This window comes from Tigriopus californicus, chromosome 7 (assembly GCF_007210705.1).
Source record: "Tigriopus californicus strain San Diego chromosome 7, Tcal_SD_v2.1, whole genome shotgun sequence".
Taxonomy (NCBI): Eukaryota; Metazoa; Arthropoda; class Copepoda; order Harpacticoida; family Harpacticidae; genus Tigriopus; species Tigriopus californicus.
Window position 1 is genome coordinate 591,046 of NC_081446.1, and position 20,690 is coordinate 611,735.

At 43.0% G+C, this 20,690-nt stretch overlaps 1 protein-coding gene across 2 annotated transcripts in view; it reads right to left on the minus strand.

Annotated features, from left to right (window-relative positions):
- The window catches only part of LOC131883148 (potassium voltage-gated channel protein Shaw-like), a 46,774-nt gene extending 29,280 nt beyond the window's left edge, over positions 1-17,494 (minus strand). For both annotated transcript variants that reach the window (XR_009373585.1, XM_059230522.1), the window contains exon 1: positions 16,902-17,494. The gene's annotated coding sequence lies outside the window, so the exon portion shown is untranslated. The remainder of the gene's footprint in view (positions 1-16,901) is intronic.
- Positions 17,495-20,690: the final 3,196 nt, after the last annotated feature.

A 20,690-nucleotide genomic window follows, 5' to 3' on the forward strand; every position in this document is an offset into this window, starting at 1 on the left:
TGCGTGGATTGTGTCCAACATATTTGACCCGAACTCTCTTTAATCCCGAAAATTGAGCGTGTCCAACATTTCCTTTCGAATTATTTTCCCCCATTGTTCTACTTGCCTTGCTTGCCCTCCTCAGTCTTGCCGTCCATCTTGGAAATTTCTACTAAAACGTCAAAGTAGTCAAGATCGGCACAATTTTCAATTTCTCTTCGGGCAAGCGCAAAAAAACTCTACATAATTCTCGATGCCTTTCTCTTTTAGCTCAAAATCCGGTGTTTTTCGAGTGACAGCTGACATTTGATTGAATGAAGTGAACGAAGTTAAAAGAGAGCGACTCTCGAGGAAAAAATAAAGAAAAGAGAAGGAAGGCAGCAGAAAGAGCTGGGATGGAACTCGGATAGAACTCGTATTGCCCAACAGCTCAAGTTCGCTTCTGTCTGAACTTGTCCAAGGACTGCGTTATCAGACATCGTGTCTATTCACGAAATTCCGGCATGCTCCGGAACCCTCTCCACCCCAAATCCAATTACAGCCACATATTTGACCGGAACACAGAGAAGTCAGGCGTTTAAATGAAAACTCAAGGACTCGAGGAGACAAGGGCTGTCTCATTTCGAAATTTCCAAATGCTTCGACTGAAAGACGTGAAAAGAAGAATCCACAAATATGCTCACTATTCTACGTCTCAATGAGATAAAGTACTAACGTGCATAAGTACGATTCCATTTGCTGATCCATTTGCCATGATAATTGCCATTTTTTACAAGTGATGTGAGCGGTTTTACCTCGCAATTATGAGCAACGTCGATTTAAACTAAGGGCCTCTCTTTCATAAACAAGACCGTTAAATGCTAACAGCACACATAGACAAAGAACCAACCTGACACTGGACAATGACATTCTCAATTGGAAAAATTGGAAAATGTTGCGGCCGGTTTCGTTTGCCCTTAAGCTCACCCCTAAAAGTGTCAGCAAAAAATCGATGGGATTGCGACCATACTAAGCTGCTGGCAATTTACTAGCTTGATTGTCAACCTCAATGAACTTTACTGAAGATACAAATACAATCAACTAATAATGTAATAGAATTCGGGTTTGCTTGAGAAAATCAATTGCACATTGCTCCGGTTACTTGCCATTTGCTCTTTTTGTTCATGTTGCTGTCAAGACCGTTCTTTTCGCCCACAGTTATTACTTAGCGCTGATTTGCCATCAATTCAATTTTTCAAGTTTGAAGCATTTTCTTGATTTGGAGCTCAAATTTTTGTTTCAGAGCATATCTTTTTACATAATTTGACCAGCTTTGATGCGTATTTCATGTCAGAAAATGGACATTTTTTCGGCATATTTTGGTCGTCTCTAGTAATGATTAACGAATCAAAAATGGAACTACATATAGTTAATCATTCCGCTGATCCAAAATAAAGGTAAGAGGCGTAAATTGGTAAACCACAACTAGGCTGGCTTTTCATTGATTGAGCCGTTGCCAGCTTACCTTATTTTCAGGTAAATACTATACGTACATGTGGAACATGCAAATGTAAGCCAAAGAAAGCATGCACATTTCAACGTAAAGATCTAAGGGGAAAAAGTTGAGAGAGATATGGGACGAAAAAAGGAAATGTTCCAGGTTTAAGGCCAAAGTGGAGGAAACAAGATTAGATATCTGCCAACAGATACATCCCAGCCAGTCTACAATGTAGTGCACTACTACGGGCACAAAAATCTTCTCGACACTTAGCACGATGCTCTTTGTTTCACAAACCTCTAGCTTGTAGTGTTCTCATTGTTGGCACCTTATTCCAAAGCCTGAAATGCAAGACCGACTCAACTGCATGTTAAGAAAATAGGAAATCCCGGACACGAATTAGTGACAGTTCAACTTGGATTCGTGTTTTCTCTGCAAATAAGCCTGGCAAACAGGTTGAAATCATTCGAGGTTGAGGTCAAAGTAAACAAAAGAAAGTTCAAGGCCACAGACGATGAACGAATTTGTACATGTTCCACAGAATTTCCTGCCGATCATAATCCGATGGCGCTTTATACCGAATAACGCTTGTGAAGAGAGGGGCAAGGAGTTAGAGATCAAATTCGAAGCCCTGACTTTGGGATCAGTTCTTGTGTTTTGTAGTTAGAGGAAGAGGAAAGACAAACGTCACGACCAACGCACAATGTGAAGTAACTAAATGATTAAATTTTCAACATTCGGATGAGTTATGGTACAAAATTCAAGCATATGTCAATTGTGGTGTGACATTGACACTGTATTGCTATAACGGCTCAATATTCAAATACTTGTCCAAGCGCATGAAGCAGGTCGGCTGGGCATCTTGTCTACATTTTTGATCCCTTGAATCGGGTCAGCTGCTTGTTTTTCGCGGTAGTTTGAATCATTTCTTATCCCTTGAAGTGGTTTGGTGGGCAAGCTAACTCGTCCATCTTGGTGATTTGATCCAAGGTTAAACCAACTATTTACAATACCATTTCTTCCAAGAAAAAGCGCTGATGTGATTGAGTCTAGCATAAATCTGCCCCTATGGTGGTTGAGAATCTACATTTGTCCATCTCAAAGCATAAGAAAAAAATAAGATCACTTTAATTTCGTTCCGAAATGATATTGAGCACAATAGATCTTCAAGGCTTGGTTTTGATCGGCTAAATGTATAATTTGATAACAACTGGCCTTGAAATACTTCGGTTTCTTTGGGATCATTTTTTTTCTCCTCACTATAACGTCTTGGCCCCACGTTTTTGTTTATTTTGATAGGCAATATCATGTCTTTTTGATGCTCAGGATTGGAAGCAATTTTGAATCAAGATCAAATGCCAGGCTCCCCTTCAAAGAGGTATCTTTATTGTGCCTGAATTAACGGGGAGAAGAATCTCGTATGTTGATCAGATCCAACCTCTTTTTCTATCGGGAAAAATGCATCTCTTCAAGACGGTAAAGTCATAGTTCAATCTCTTTCATGTTCTAACTTTGAAAAGCTTTGAAGTCCCTTCAACGAGTGCTGACGTCGAGGTCGAATTTGTCGTCCTCCTCCAAGTTGAAGATTTCTTTTTCGAACAATAATGACTAGAGATGGAGCAAAGGCAGAATAATCCTAAATATGCACATGAAATATGCAAACATTCTCAAGTGATTCAACAAAACAGTAAAGACATGCATTCTCAATCAAGATGTTTCTGTTTGATGTGTTTACATCAACTCATAGTAATCAAAAATTGCAGCTCTGACAAAAAGACGAAAATCAAAGACAAACCACAGCCAATGTTAAGACATCCAAGGCACGTTTTGAAAGGGCCAATCTTGCTCAATACCTTAGTGCAAAAACCATTTAATCTGCCGATTTTATGGCACAGTCGATGGAAACCCTGGCAACCATAGATTAGACTGACAAGGATCTTCACTCGAAATTTGTTTTGAAAAGTTTCCAAACCTAAGGCAAAACAATCAAGCGAAAGTGAAGACACACATAGGAGCCATGTGGATCCTTAACCAACAAAACTTTCAAAGATTGTTTCCAGTTGGGCTTAATATCTAAACCAAACATCATACTTGATGTAATTCTTACAATGCACTAGATTACCTAGCTCCATATTAAACTATTGCTCCCGCAGATTAGCCACCAGTTGCAAGCAAATAACAGATTTTGTCTAAGCTCGATAGAGGTTTGGGGTCGCCTTGTTTAGGTCTTTGTTCTACGAAGTTTTCTTTCGGAATTTCTAAGGCCAGTAGCCAGAGCATAAGGGTAGGCGCCAAGTTCAATCTTCTTTTTCTTGTTCGATCATGGCATAATTTGATGCTTTGACAGCTTCAATGGCTGAGCCCTCAGTCCTTTCCCAGGGTGAGATTACGAGTGTGTTTTAAACATATTGTTTGTTATATGGAGCTGGAATGAACACCTTCATAAAAAGATCCCCATCAAATGGCATGAGAAACAGAGGAACTACCTCCTGACTCCAGATATAAAAGCTAAACAATAATTGGGCTTAAATTGCTTTTCTTAAAAAAATGGAGTAAATATCCATTGCTCAATTCGTTTGCCACGAAAAAATGTCGAATTGATTGAGCATGTCCTTGTCCTGGTTCTTCTTGGTTAACTTCACATCTTAATGGTCTATCCCCCTCCTCCCCCCCCTTCTCCTTCAAAAACATACAACGCTTCAAAATATGCTAATATGCAAAACATTGCATTAATTGTGTAAAATATGCGATTGCAATTTTCCTCCATCTCCAGGGATGACAAACAAAGTCAAGTCTGGGAATTCCTGGGACGGAATATTGAATCCCATTCATTAAACATCCATCGAGCAGATTTACGTCGAATCCTTTGTGGAGCATTAGGTCTCAAATTGACCGTGTCATGGATGGATAGCTTGGTCGGTTCCACGTCATTGAATCAAAGCGTTTCCTCCCAAGTCAGATCGTCCTCGTCCTCTTTGTCCTCAATGAGGGTCCCAAGCGAGTGCCAGCACTTTCCGGCTGATCCACATCCTCCGGATGAGGCATGAACTATTGGTGCAGTTCGTGCCAATTGTCGTGCTCCATGAAGGACGAAAAGCTGCTCCAAATCGAAAGGACACTTCGAAAAACCGATAATGCTCCATTGGCCGACGATGAACACTTTTGAGAGCAACTCGACCTACGAAATAACACCGAATAAAGCTGAGCCCAGGAGTTTGTTTCTTTGACCCCACTTTGAAGTGAGTAGGACACCCATAATCGATGAGGGCCAAGGCTGATGCTTATATCCCTTGCTTGGCCACAACACGGGCATTGGCCGATAAGCCAATAACTCGATCATTTCGACCATAGACGCGCTTCAACGTGGTATAGAACTCTAAAGCATTTTAAATAAAGGCCCTGCGCCACTCTGGCATCAAATCTGGACCCTTCAAGCTGAGGACTTTTTAAGCTACCTCGTCACCATATTCGTTCCAGCCCTCTGTTTATTCAGGTGCGAATAGCAAGAAGTACTACGAACTTATCCTACGTTCGTGACCGAAAGCCAATGACCAGTTCATAAGGGCCATCCAATCCTAAACTAATCATGGCATTGTGGGCCTAAGCCCCCGCTCGAAGATGCATTTCGAGACCCTTCGACTACTTTACATAGAATCCGGTCCCAGGTGTTGCATTGGATCAAAATATGAACCACTAGAATTTGGACAGGGGTGTTTAGGTCTCAAGTTAATATTCACGAAGCGAGGAAGCATTTTACTTTTTCGTTCATATGAGGCACACCATAGGTCGCTGTTATTGGGCTGATCTGTACATTGATCAAATAATTCGATCTTAAGTTATGCCCTGTCAAAGTGCAGTACATTATGAATGAATTGAAATTCATTACCAGAAACAGGCTAGCTCATTCATTCTATTTAGAGATATGTAGTGAGCTTTGAGGGGGCACAAAGTCGGACTCAGTCATTCAATTGAGTAGAAAACAGATGTAGATAGTTATAGCAACTCGGGTTCAGTCTCCTATTAAGAAAAACCCAATGCATTGACTCAATTCGAAAATGTCAAGTCTTCAGCCCAGCATCCCCGTCATAGATGACTACATATATAGATCAGTCAAGGGCGCTGTTATCACATGTCTTTGTTTCAGCTAATGCTGGGTGTCAAAAAGTTCCATCCACAGTTGAGATACTCTTGGCAACTATGGTACAAATTTGAATCATTGACGGTATGTTCAAAGTCTGAGTGGAAACCCCAAATACAACCCTTTGCCAAGCAATGTCTATCCTCTGGCACGGTTTATAAAACGGCTTTGAGCAAGTTGTCTGAAGAACAAAACGTTTAAGGGGTTGTGATGGGGCTGACGTTGCAATTGTCATTCATGAGGTGGAAACACTAAATGAAACGGAAGAAACTAGTCTCTCCTTAGAGACTGACCTCGAGGTATGTCAGGATTACCTCAATTACGTAAAGGTGAAAACATATTGCCCACATCCAACTCCGACTGAAACAGTTCCAAATGCTTCAGGATTGCATTGCATTTTTGTTATGTTTCGTTAAGTTTTTGAGATACTTTGCTAAGCAAAGGCAATCAATGAGATTTGTGATTTGCTGTGCACGTATCTGATTCTTCTTTTTTTGACGACAATGTCAATTTATGCAAAAACATGCTTTTTTATATTCTACCGCTCTTTGTACTCGTACATGTATGTTAGTAAGATTCAAAAGAAATTAGAAGATGACGAGAGGAATGAATATTTCTTGCAAAAATAAAGCGGAATTTCACGAAATTTCGTTGTCCTTTGACCCCCGAGTCAGCTGGCCTGAAAATATGCTTGTCCAGAAGCGAGGTTTTTAAACGGTCGTACCTCTGAGGTAAGGCTTGGACGTTACCCAGAATGAGCATCTGCTCAACACTTTCGCCAGTGTATTTTCATACTGGTGAACGTCCAAGCTCCTAACTCCGAGGTAAGAGCTTTGAAAAACAGGCCTCAGTACAACTCCAGCGGCCAGTTTTTTTGTAGCTTGTAGCTCGGAGTTAGTTAGGGACTTGACCTCTGGACGTTCACAGGTATGAAACTGCATTCGTCAAAGTGGTGAGTGAACGCTCATTCTGGGTAACGTCCAAGCCTTAACTCCGAGGTACGAGCGTTTAAAAAAAAACTCGCCTCTGTTTAGCTTAAGCATTCCAGTTCTTTTGTTTTCTATGATCCCCATCCATTTTGCAGTGGTTCATGCTCAAGTACACGTCTATATATTCCTATGGAGGCTCGGCTTCAATTTCTCATTCACATTTCCACCAAGATTCCTCTTATTTTCTCTCAAGGGCCTTAGTGGCCTTAGTGGGATTGAACACAAACCCGGCCTGGTTTCGTTGTTCCAAGATCCCCTTCTCCCTCTCCCTCCCTCCCTCCCTGCCTCCCTCCCTTCCTCTCGCTTTCTGTTCATTTAACATGGTAAACATGTAGAACACTCTCCGCGAATCAGCCCTCGATCTGTGCTTGCTGGTTGGCTAGTATGTGTGTATGTTTATGTACGATATAGATGTGGTACGCATGTGTGTGCATGGAAAGTCCTAGACTATGCATGAGGGAGATTAGATTGACTATGGGTCGTCAATCACTTCCTAGCCTCGTTGGAAAGGCCGTGGCACCATATCAATGGTTTCGTTTGAAGTGTTGCCTCAGAACATTGTGAGGACACCGAAAGACAATGAAGCCGAGGTTTCATTCTTCATATTCAAGCTCGGGTTAAGCATGAACTAGCGGTTCTAGATGACGATAAGATTTTCAAGGAAGTAGGGGAAAGAACAAGATTACGATGGAATGGACTGCCTTTGAAAAAGGCTAATAAACATTCCCAGCCAGGTGTTATCTGTGTCAGATCATCAATTGGACAAAAAAGAATTGAAATGCCAACGAATGTGCCAAAATTCTACTACGAATACAATCTTACTCACAGTTGTCCTCAATAATTAACCGAGGGAGAGGACAACGTGCGAGCGCCTTCAAGACGAAATATGGGTAATGAGTTGGCTTCGAAAAGCGAGGTAGCTAGATATGTTTATGCCTCGGACGCCCTTAAGTACCTCGGGCAAATGGAGAATGTCGCTGACACATGGACTAAATCCACACTCAGGCGAGTTTGAAATGTAAAAATAACGTAGTTAGCGATATTGTTCGATGTACAAGTGCCGAAACATTGCTTGCCTTGTCAGTTGGTACGTTATTTGAGTGAGCTTTTGCTGTCTCATTACTTATCCATGAGTCCTTTTGTGTCCTACTTTCCCCCATTGGTCTTGGTTGTGGGCAAATTATATACCGGTATAAGCTTCATGGAAGCCATTCTAGTAGTAGTGTATCGTAGAATGATAATTCCTTTGCCAAATGCAAATAAGCTCAGACCACCAACCGCACTTGACTTGAGTCGTAGGTGGTTGTANATTCTAGTAGTAGTGTATCGTAGAATGATAATTCCTTTGCCAAATGCAAATAAGCTCAGACCACCAACCGCACTTGACTTGAGTCGTAGGTGGTTATCGATGCATTCTGACAAACACTGAGCTTTACTTTACTACAAGGTGGACAAATGCGATTTGATGCCAAGATAAGACGCGAAGCTGAAACTGACAATTCACCCCAAGGAAGGCCTTGAAAGAACAATCAAACTTTGAAATGCCTCTAAATGGCCTTGTTTTTGCGCTTCTTTTTGGAAGACAGATGCCACATTTCCATCTTCAAAGCGTCTCGCATTTCAAAATTGGAGCCCAGATTGAGCTAAGGAGGAATCCTTGGATTCTTCTTCGCCAGTACAGTCTGGGGAATAAGGTGGGAATTCCAATTCTAATGGGGAACATCTAAAGCCGGGCTTCTCCCGGGTGATTGGACAATCTGCAAATCTTGCCTCGTCGTTGAAGGCAACAATAGTCCGTGACGAAATCTGGCCCCAAACTCCTGACCCGAAAAGACCGAGGAGCAGCTGCTTCGTGCGGCTTCTGAAACACCGTGTATTGCATTGGGGCAGAACCTCGGGGCTACCTAGCTAGAGAAGGGGAAGACATCAAAGTAGCTCTCGGTATCTCCAACATCTGTCGTGAATTGTGGGCAAATTGTTAAGCTCATACTCAATCACGTGAGAATTTCAGGTCAACCGCCTCTCACTCATCTGAGGACTGACCCTAAAACGCGATTGGAATGGCAGGGGGTTTGACACTTCAGGGATGACTAAAACAATCTGCAGTTCCCGGGCTTTGGACGGACACGCACTCAATCAGGCCTACATTTCATGATTGAAACTGCATGCCTTGGCGGAGAGAAGGCCATAATTGGCCGGGACTGGGCATCGACTTTGGTTCGTTCTGGTTGGCTGGCTGCCTGGCTATGTCACCACCTGGTCCTAGCAATCCTCAAAAGTGATAGCTGACCAGAAGCAAACTTTCAAACACAAAGTGAGTCTTTCGGTGGACCTAAGCACCAACTCCAGTGGAATGAATGGAGCACTTCTTACTTTTTTCGCGAACGTGGACACTTTCAGGCCAATGTACATCTTGACAACTCTAGTTCAGGCCTGCATATTGCATATAAAGGCACCCGGGGACGATATTGGGCAGTCAATTGGCTTTATCTCTTACGACAAATGACAGCATGTCCGCGTTTGTTTGCTCTATATACAGACATGTACTGTACATCAAAGGCCTCTCTGCCTCCCTCATTCTGTCTTGGGCTCTTTCTGCCTCTCGCTGCCTTTCTCTCTCGCTTTCATCTTATCAAGTCAATAGAGACAATTCAGAAATGTTATTCATTCATCCTCGGTTCTCATTGACAAAGTCACCCAAGGGTCGCGCGCCCATCCTCGAGGTTGACTTTCGCCCACTAGCGGTCTTCAAGAGAATCAAAACTTGCCCCATTTTATGCATTCCTAGAGCAATCCGTCTACTACCCTTTGAGTGGCTTCTCATTCGAGTTCGATCATGATGAGAAGTTTTCTCGATGAGGGAAATTATGACCGCAATAACTCTCCACATAAACGCAAGCGCGTCGGTCGTCGTATTATTACTATCATTTTGACTGCTTCCATTACTAGTTCTGCTGCTATTGCCAATACTAGTTCCAACCCAATGGAGTGGCTTGTGGTGGGGACAGCCAATGGAAGGACGGGAAATAAATGCATTACCGAAGCGAGAGAGAAGAAAAAAAAGAATCCCGAAAACAGCACCAATGATCCATCTCATTTCCAGGGAATCATTTCTCATTGGGTTGGAATTTACTCCCAACGAGCAAAAATAACATGTCGAAAAATCGTGCTAAATCGCATGCCCAAACAATTCGTTTTCGTCAGCATTGCTGACAGCCAATGCAACACTATCCAGAGACTAGCTCCGGACGAATTCCGCATCACCATCCCAATTTGATTCTCCCGAATGTTCCACCCTTAACGCCGTTCGGCTCATTTCTCATTTATGGCATGAGAACAAATTCGCACTATTCCCCCTCTCCGCTGCGTTACTTTTGGTTTCAAAGGCGCTGCTCGGCAGTTTAAGAGAGACCGTATTCTTTAATTCCCCCAACCAATAAGCTTGCGTTTATGGTCCAACTTATTCCAAACTGGTTCCACGTTCATTTTTAGCTGTCGGGAGGGAAAGGTTTTTGTTGTCGAGCCAAATGAGACACTTTTCTGAGCATATCACGTCAATTCCTGGAAGCCTCCAACGCCCAAGGGGAACCCCAAAAAGGACAATTATTCGTTGTCACCGCCACCAAAGTTTTTTGTTTCCCCCCCCGCCCAAGAATGTCTCACGTCTGTGTCCGCATCTCAACTAACCAAGTGCAATGTCAAAGAGGAGAAAAAGCCTGATGTTAGTTAATGTGTAAATCGATCCAAAGACGGTACATAAACCCAGGCCTGTGTCTAATGTGTGGGTACAAGTGGAATATTACCCACCCTTTCTGCCAGATCCATCAACCCAAAGAAGTCACACTGGCCATAACGCACCACACTTTGTCAAACCTGCATGTGCTTAGCTGAGGGCCCTTAAAAGGCTCCGCGTAATTTGAGTCAAGGCATAACAGGCTTGCATCTCTCTCTCTCTCTCTCTCAATCTCAATCTCTTCCGTTTTCGTTTTTCCAAGGGCGATGGTTCAATATCAGATCTCTGTTGGATTGCCTTGAAAGCGTCAATCTGGTCTAATCAAGCTCGGAAAGGGATCCTTAACGTAACTTGGACCTCATTAGGCTGGCCGATGGCACAATCAAAAGATCACGAACAATGGGCCATATTCACCATTGAATAGGCATCGTCAGATCATTTCAGCATTCTCATCCTCCCTCCTTTGGTCATGCCGAGCCTGCCTTTTCAATGTCAGACTTTCGATGCATAAACATCGTCGTAAAAGATCTGTCAACTTCTACGTAGTGTTGATTGGATCGAACGGAGATAACGAGGTTTTCCTCGTTGACGCAAAACAATCATTACCGGGAGAACGTGTGCTCAACAGAACAGCAACACACGGCCTCTGGATCTCGTTCTCGGGCAAATCGTCATTTCTGAGTGAACGAAGCGATGGCATATCCCCACATTGCGATGATATTGAGATGATCAAGCCGTTTCCCCCGCCATTTCCGCTCCAAGATTCAGAAAAATCACCACTAGGTACTGTATGTACACCTCTCTTCGCACACACACAACGCTGCCCCTCTCCAAAAAAGTCAGTGGCGATTCTCGGTTGTTTGGATNCACACAACGCTGCCCCTTCCTCCAAAAAAGTCAGTGGCGATTCTCGGTTGTTTGGATACCCCAGAAATGAGAACGTGTTTATTCTCTCCTGTCTCTTTTTCTCTCTGGATGACTACTTTCCAGGCCCGCCGTGTTTCCAATCGAGCCAAGAAGACGAAGAGCTGGAGAAGGTGTTGTTGGCGTTGGTACTGGCGGTGGTGGCGGTGGTGGTGTACTTGATGGCGACGGAGGGGGTTCACCCCGGCAAAGACACACTGTAAAGCTGTGCAGTAGTTGTGTATCTTTCTCAATGCCACCGGATTCGAGGGATTCAAGGTTAATCCTCGGCTCTTTGCGCCCAAATCTTGAGATCTCAAAACGAGTGCCAGAAGGCACACGGGGGTCACTTTCCAGCTTTGGAGAAGCTCACGGCCTCGAACTCCTCTTCTTGCGAAAAAAAGGGGGCCAACTTTGTCTGAATTCTCTGTCTGTCTGTTTATTGTCCATTTCCACGTTCTTGAAAACGAAAAAACAATTCCAAGACTCGGCTGGCTTGGTCACATGCGGCCTCAAGAAATGAAGAAGGCTGCGTTGAAGCAGATAGAGAGAGGCCGTTTTTAGAGAAGTGGGTTTTGTGGCAACACTTCAGATTTGTCATCATCACAATCCTTCAGATATTTATATCCGACAAGCATGCTTCCCTCAAATTGGGCTTGGCCATTCATTCCCAAAACGTCTCTTGTCAACTCAAAACCTAGCTAGGCTTTGTTTTTCCGCCAGAGCAATTTATCTCCTTCCGATCTCCGAAGTTGGGAGATGGCACAAATGCAAGGAGGTTTTTCTTTATCGATAATCTGGAACACCACAAGCAATGTATGGAATCTGATCGAAATCTCTCTCCTTTCCCCAATTGTCCACGGATTGGTTGGTTGGCACGGCAATGAGAAGGCTCCACATTCTTGATGGCCACAAATGGGTCTGATAACTAACCAGCATCACCATGTACTTCTGCCGTAAAGCATTGAGCGGGAAAATCGAGATCCCAAGGTCCCCCCCCCTTATTCCTTTGTAAACCAGCACAGGTCTGCCTTTTAGACAGATTAAATTACAATACCCGAATGCCCATTGGCCATTGGCCATTCATTGCCCACGAGATCCGAGCCCCTGGCCCCTGAAACGACCTCTTTCGGCTGTCTGTCGTCTCTCATGTTCAACGATAAATATCAACAATGCCACGAGAATCACTCCTTCTTCTCGTTAATGGGCAAAAGGAAATGACGAATGATTGACATGTTCCAGAACGAGAACGAAGATCACAATAAACACGACGTTTATTCACGACCATCGTGGTCCAAGGTCATTGCTGATGTGGACAGCTGACTCACGTATTCATTCATTCAATCATCCACTCACACATTCACACACTCACACACTCGCTAATTTGGTTTGGTTGTACGTACGTATATACGGATGTAAGAAAGCTTAACTTTGTCGCAATTGTGGAACTCCCAGTAAAGAAAACTACCTCTTGTTCGACAGGAACTTGTCAGGAAAACTTGTCGCCAGTCTCATAGAGCATCCAATGCACAAATGGAATCAGCGCAGCCTCTCCTCGAGACAAGGCATTGAATTGAACTCCACTTGAATCGAAGTGACAAGCTCCCGGGCTTAAGGCAGAGCTAACTCCAACTCCAGAGCTCTCTAGCTCCAGCTTCAGCTTCAGCTAGCTATTGTACAGTATGTAGTACACACACTACACGCAACTGCCTCGGCGGCAGATAAATAAAATCAGTGCTCAGACACAGAACTAATCTTATGAGGCTCTCGGCAAATCTTCCACTTGGGAATGGGGAACAACTCGTGGAAAGAAGAAGAAGGAGAAAAAAAACCTCACGTTTCGGGCCCAGTTTTTGCAGGCTTTCACTCTAGGTTAGACGAATGCTCTTGAGTGGTTGTGTGGTTACATAAATCGGGAAAAAGCTATAGCTAGAATAAGCAAGAGGACTTGGCTATTCGTTGACTCGAAGGATGCAGGAATTCAGAGACACTGAAGTGGAACATGAGAATGGCAAAATGAGAGAAGAAGAAGACGTGGTCGTTCGTTGCCTTAAGAAAACTTTTGAGTGGGGCCAAACTTCGAACTGAAACATGAGGATAAGCTAGCGGAAAACGGCCCGTTGTATTGGCATCGATCGAAAGCTTTGAAAGTGCATTTAGGAGGAAACACACTTTCTGATTCTCACGAACCCGGTCTGAACTCTCGATCCATTATAAAGGCCTTCGGATACTACAGTAAGTAGTAGTTCTCCCGCTTCAGGGCCTGATCTCTGGCTTAAGTCGAAATAGTTTTCTACAAATATTCCACAATCCCAAGAAAAGGTGCAAGTGGCTCTTTGGAGAATCCACTTGTAGAGCTACTGCCACAATTTCCTCTTTTATTACATGTATTCTCTAATCACTGCCGCCAGGCAGGCTCCGTTAGTCAATTGAGTGAGTGGTCTATTGATTTGTCAATTTCATTACGTTCCAAGTGTTTGGATGTGAATCTGCCTATACAAATCTTCTGTTGCTTATCCCTATGACCTTCAATGACTTGGCCAAGGTTTTCAAAAAATGTAAAGAGAATAAAGACGGATAAGTGGTGTACATAGGTAGGTATGCACACTGTTGGCTCATCTGTTTTTCCAGATTCTCATCTTGGGTCAGCAGGTGCACGCACAAATAATGCCAACCTCGTGTTGGTGCATGAAAATGATGCATTTGGTAAACCACCATTTGGTAAATCAGGAGGACCAATGTCATCATGACTCATGAGTGATGACAATTCAAGTTGAGTTATGCCACGTGAGGCTGGAATGCATTTCCGATTCCAGGCCCAGACTTCTTTAATGAAATAGCATCCTTGTCAAAACCGCACGAACCACTCAAAAAGTGACAATGATAGTTGTAAACAAACCCCACTTTTGGGGACAAAAACTTGAGGACCTATCATCCATTGGGCTCACTATGACAGTGCAAGATCCCCAAGTTCTTGTATTTGTCAGAAAAGTAGTTAACAGTTGTTAGCAAAATTGAAAGTTCTTCTCCGTAAAGGGTAAAAGGCCAACAGAACCGGGGATACCATTGGACGAGAACTTCCAAGTATCGACAAGTAAACAAGGAAATTCTCCTCATTCTCGTGTCTCAATTCCTCCGAGATCCACAACAAAGAGACCAGAAATGACCCACTTGAGAATTAGAGTATGACTTGTGTGCATTGTTACTGTAAACCCTCATAGCTCAGTGAACGATGGGTCCGACGTCGAGACCCAAAGAGGCGTGAGTCGCACGTGTTTCAGTTCAGTCGGTGAAGGTGTGTGCGTGTGTGGGTGGGTGTGCGTGTGTGTGTGGGTGCCGGGGGGGGGTATGCTCTTTCGTATTCCTCGACGAGTTTTACCAATAATTGGGAACCACGAAAGACTACTGCGGCACATTATTCGTGTTTCCTATCCACTCCTACAATTGTACCCGGGTATTCTAGTCCTCATACCAACAAGGATGCAATGGTCTGGATCTTGGTTCACCATGCCGTTGTTTCAAACCAACGACCCAATCGGGACATGACCTCAGTATACGCCCTGTTGGATTGTACGTACACACTCCGAGTAAGTCCGTTTACACGGCTCCTATGTAAACAAAATTAGGAATGTGGGTGATATTCATCAATATCGATTGCCGTTCCATGGAATGACTTGGAATGGTGGATTTCTTCGCCCAAAGGGACTGGTTTAGTTGGTCTACAAATTTCTCGACTCCACAACCGAACCCCTATCTACACGTATCAGAGGACGGATCTGAGGGAAGGAAACAGAAGGATCTTTGTTTGATGTGTCCTCAATATGGACATAGGTAATTATTCAGTGGCCATGACAATTGAGCTGCCTGCTTGCTATTCTTGAAGGTGGGAACCAACGGTACCAAATTGGACAATGGTACATGTCGCCTCTCACCTCTTCCAATAAGGCATGTGTTGTGGACTTCAATGAGCTCGAATACCCTGACAATGCTCTGACAAAGGCCAGCCAAAATGCTCAAGCCAAGGCGCCAAGGCTCGTTTCCCCCTGACACCGTTGTGTAAACTAGTAATGATGAATAATGAACCAATAGGAGCCTCACAGTGTTATTGACGACCAAGCGACAGCTCAAGAACCGAAACCCATTCCAGCGTGGATTTTGTTAGTCAGCTTTTGGCTCGGAAGGTTTAACTTTCAACTTTTCATAGTTCCAAAATGTCTCCAAAGCACATACCGTATTTCCATTTATATGTAAATGCCTCGAGCTTCACGAATTGTTGTAACCCATAATTCTTGTTTCGTGAAAGCACTTGAAATACTAAGTGCATTCGGGTCCTTAATGTATCACCACCTTCTCTTGATAGCGCAGAAATGAATGAATGTGGGTTCCCTTGGACTTGTATTATTGAGTATTAATATGCAAATTTCTTGCCTTTCCATGGGACCAATTCATCAAAGTGGGTCATACCAACCGGGACCATGAACCTATGATTCAATGTAGCTGCACTTTACAATGAGATACGCATGTCAAATGGAACTTTGAAGCATGAAACAAGAGTTCGCTTGAAATCCAATCTAGGAACAGTCCCATCTCTTTCGTGTCAATCAAGACTGTGCAATTAGTTTTCCTGCCTCTTTACAGCACGCCTTCTATGACAGCTAAATAATAGTTTCTGAATGGGTTCTAAATGCGGTCTTTTAAATTGAAATCAAACAAGCGAAACACTCCATTGTCATAGTAAGTGGCCTTTTGTCCCACGAAGAAATTTCAGTGGGAACCACACAAATATGAGCAAAGTATGTAGAGGTTATTGTAACGATGCTGAATGATCGGTGCCATTCTTATTTAGAGCAATGTTGCCGGTACTTACATAAGTTGGCTTCCAAATCGAAACGAAAGAACAATAGCAATATGTCATGCGCTCATAGAAAGTCAATGGAAAATGGCAAATATCTTTAACTAATAGCTCTTAGTGTTGTCCGGGGACTGGCTAATGTATTGTACTGTATACATATGAAATGAAATGAATGAAATGTGTGCTCTAATTCTCCATTTGTTCTCATTCATCCTGACATACCTTCAAAGCCAAACACAAGCGTAGGGATCATTATCTCGCTTCCAAGAAGCAAGAAGAGCCTAGACACCAGCACAAAGTTATTTGGTATCCGGGTACGGGAATAGTTTGTTCAGATATCGGGTGTTGGTAGTATGCATAATTGTATATGACATTCATTCTTTGTCGACATTTTCCCCGTTGTGTCAAGGCATTGCAGTTATCATCATGCATCCATTTTACGTCTCTTGTTTTGGATGCCAAATCTCAAGCCCTGCTAGCCCGTTAAAGTTTCGAATATGATAAATTTTCAAGTCTGCCATGACAGAATATGCTTTTAGGCGCCAGATTAAGTGCATTTTGGCGTTTGAAGCTTTCCGTTGAAAAACTCATTTCAAGCTTAGAACCACATTTGGGGCTGAAAAGATTTGACCGAAATCGCAATTCTGTCGACCTCCATGAGTAAAGGGGTCGTTTCATTGAAAAGACCGGGATTTGGACTAATGGCAGGTCCATCAAAGCAAGGCCATAAGGGTTGAGGGTCTTGAAAGATATGCTAAGGCCAAACCGCACCACTTTCCATTCTATTGTTAAGAACATTCAGACGTCCATTTATTCTTGAAATGTCTTACCTGCGAACAGACCGAGGTCTTACAAACGCCATAACCATGACCTTCACTTAGTATAGCATAGTAGAGCACTACAACGAGAAACTCATGGAGAGAGAACGAGGCTCGTGTTCAAGTTGATTTGTTTAGACTTGACACTAGAATCACGGACATTAACGCCCAAACGCATCTCAACACGCAGGACCTGGCCAAGATGCCAACAGCAGCAACAGCAACAACAACAGCAACAACAATCTGATGATATTAATGGTTCATGGGAGGATCACACAGGGGGTTCTGGTAGGCCGGAAATTACATTTCGATCCTGCCCTCCCGACCCCATTTCCTCGATCGATCGCAACCAAACTCCGCCCATGGGCAATCACACTCACTAATCAACACATAACGAAACGAAAATTGCGAGGCTAATCAATCGGTGACTCCAACGAGTTGCTGCACTTCGTTCGGGGAACAATTTTCAACCACTGAATCCCAACGCGTCTTTCATTCCGCGTAAGCATTTCCGGATCGACTACTGGCCTTTGCACAACTCAGTACGGCCTTGTCTCTTGGCCTTTGAAAGCTGGCCGTCCTTGTCCAGGATGCTATGCTAAGTCTGAGCTCCAAACCGACGAATGCCGAGCCAAACGCGGTTCAAAGGCAAGAGAGCGGACGAGGAGAGGTTGAAACCTTGCCGCCTTGGCCTCAAAAGTTCGTCCGTGAAAGTGAATTTTGCTAGGGAACAGAAGGCCACAGACAGAGTCAGTCGAGGACAACAAAGAGACTCCCAACAGAAAGCGATACGCTATACGCACCCACACACACACACTATCCACATCCGACTTCCGACAAAGGTCTGGCTTGTGGCTTGATAAACTGGAGAGAAATTTGGCCTTCAAAGAGCTTTTCAAATCATGGTGGTTCCTGAACCGTGGCTGGCACTTCTCTCATTTGATACTAAACCATCTAAAACATTTTTTTTCTCGTTCTACTTTAAAACCTAACCCTTTTGCATGACATTTACTCAGCATTCACCCTGCTAGCTTCGTTACTAATTTTTAGGTATTGGGTAAAGCATGGCAATGGCGGTGCATCAATGAGATCGCTTTTTGTTGAGTATTTGTATCGTCCACTTCAAATCAACAGGAACAAAAATGGTGTCAAAAAACGAAGAAATTGTCTTATTTTCCACAAACTTGGGATCCAAAGGAATTTGAGTTTATTTCTGGAATAAGTTTTGCATTCCGCTCAGCTTTTTTTTTAAGATTGTGTTTCTTTAGTAGTATATGAGGACACTTTTCAAAAACAGAAAACTTAAGAAAAATATTTTTATTGATAGTAGCATGTTCAAATATTCCTCACAACGCATTCCTTGAAACACGTTTCGAAGACCATGCTTTTTCAAACCTTCTAGGACTTTTTACTTTTGGCGTCTTGCTGTAAATCAAATAAAAATGAATGCCCGATTTCCTAGCTATGCCATTTTTATCCCTTTGAGTTCACGTTACGCAACTCTTCGAATCAAAATCAATCTTGCGGATGTTTTTTTCGTTCTAAAACTAAAAATATCTTTATACAAAATGGTGCAGTCTGAAATATGTTGTGCACTTGTTTGAGGTACACATGAGCATGTCACCTCAAACAAAGCTGCTTCTTTAAGTTTCATTATTTTCAAAATGGCTAATACACTATGAATGAATATAATGTCGTCCAGGCAAATTCGTGTTCATTCAAACCATGAGAACACAAGGATACCTTATCTAAAAGAACTATGTTATTTTTTTACATCATTAGATTAAAATCCATCAAAAAGCAGCTAAGCTATAGTAGTTTAAATGGATGTTTTTATTCGGATATTTCGGGTCGGAGAAGTAGACCTCACCCGGCCAACCAGGCCAACCGGGCCAACCATCACCTTGTCCATCTACCACGAGTATTTCCGATAGGCGGTGTCCCCTAAGTTTCAGTTTGGATTTATGTTCACGGTGCTTAAGACACTTTCCCAAGTTTTGATGGAAATATCCAAACACATTTTGTCATTTTTCTTGCTTGCAAAATCAAAAGAAACAATATTGATTTTATTGCTTTATGAAATTCTAGATCTTATCACAAACATATGCACCTAAACACTTTAAACACAACATCACATTTTTTCAAAATCTTTTTTTGAGGGGTTTTGGATCATACTAGTGCTTGTGGTCTAGATAATAGTGTTGGGGAGAGTTTTTCTCGCAAAATTTCTCCAAAGCATTCGACAGGGTTGACCGAACGCGGCTATTCCTCTAACTCCAATTGTGGGGAGGTCCGCGTTGAATCTGCGTCCTGCTGGCCAAAATACCAATGCGGGACTCAGAAGCTCCATTCGTTCTGGTGAGGACCAATCCCCTTGCTACTTTCTTTCTATTAGCCTTCCGCAGGAGGATCGACTGTCGCCAATCCTTCGCAACCTTACCTTTCCGGAGGTGATGTCCGGACACAAGTTGTCTTTCCCGCTCAAGGACTTGATAACACCCTATTGTCCTTGGCCCGCAATCCCTTTGGAATTTTGGAAATCTCATAACTCTATATTCACAGCTCTAGTATGTACACCCTCATGGGAGGTTTGAGTGGAAGTGACAATAAACAATGAACTCTGTCCGGCTCCCAGCCAAATGCCATCAACGGCAAGAGCTGGCTAAAGATTTATTCAATATGACCCACCCACTCCTCGTCAATTACCAAGATTTTTATCATTTACCAATAGCTATTATCCAATTTATGCTCTGTGATTCCCCTTTTCCCTTTCCCATGAGCACTGAACCAAATGAAGTCACTTCTGCTGTGATATCACACTGTAGTCAACTATTTCATCATGCTGACTATTCTTTTCATATACACATGTTTCGAGCTCTCTCTCCATATATTTTTTTGCGGACTGCCTTGCCGCTACTGGGTAGGGGGTCGCAACATTCAACACGGAAACATTCATTTTACTTAATTTTATATAATATCTGATCAACCAACGTATTAGAGTTGGCAGATCTGACTAACCCCTTGAATGTTTAAATCTTGCTACCGGATCAACACCCACGCACTCCCTATTAATATTTGAGGGCAGCAAATTGAGCAATGAAGGAGCCCGGGAAAGAAGAGAGTTGGACTTCATTGTTGGAACTAGCCTGGATTCTGCAGCCCGAAGGGCCGAGGCATATTCAAGATGTGTTTGGACAATCGACTTGTACATCGAGTTAGCATCGTGACACTATTTCTGGACTTGAACGTGCGATATATCTAAACACATGTTTGAAAAGCTTTGCTAACTTTCAATTGGATGTGCTCATCGAACTTTCCATTATTTTGAACAACTACTGTAGTGCGACCCTTTTTTCGATCTAAGATTCCTTGGCTTAAAAATTGGACTCGACTCTCAGTATGTTTTCAACTCCAAAGAGGTTAGGAGCAACAGCCCATTGCTTTATTCATGAGTTTGTTGAGATTGGTAAGGCTTGTTAAGTTGAGCGTTTAGATGATCATCTAAGTCTTTTGCAAGGCTACTGGAATCTTGGCCATTCCTACCAGAAACTAACTCTGTATCGTCAGCATAAGAAGAGAGACTGGCAGTAATACTAAGCTTTTGAAGCGGGGCAACAAATATTATAAACAGGAGGGGCCCTAAGATCGAACCCTGTGGAACACCTGACTTGACATCATGTGTGTCACTAACGGATCCCTCAACCTTAACCTATTGCTTCCTACCAGAAATGAAACTTTTTACTTGCCTTGGATCCCAGTCTCATGGAGCCTGTTAACTAAAAGACCATGATCTACCTTGTC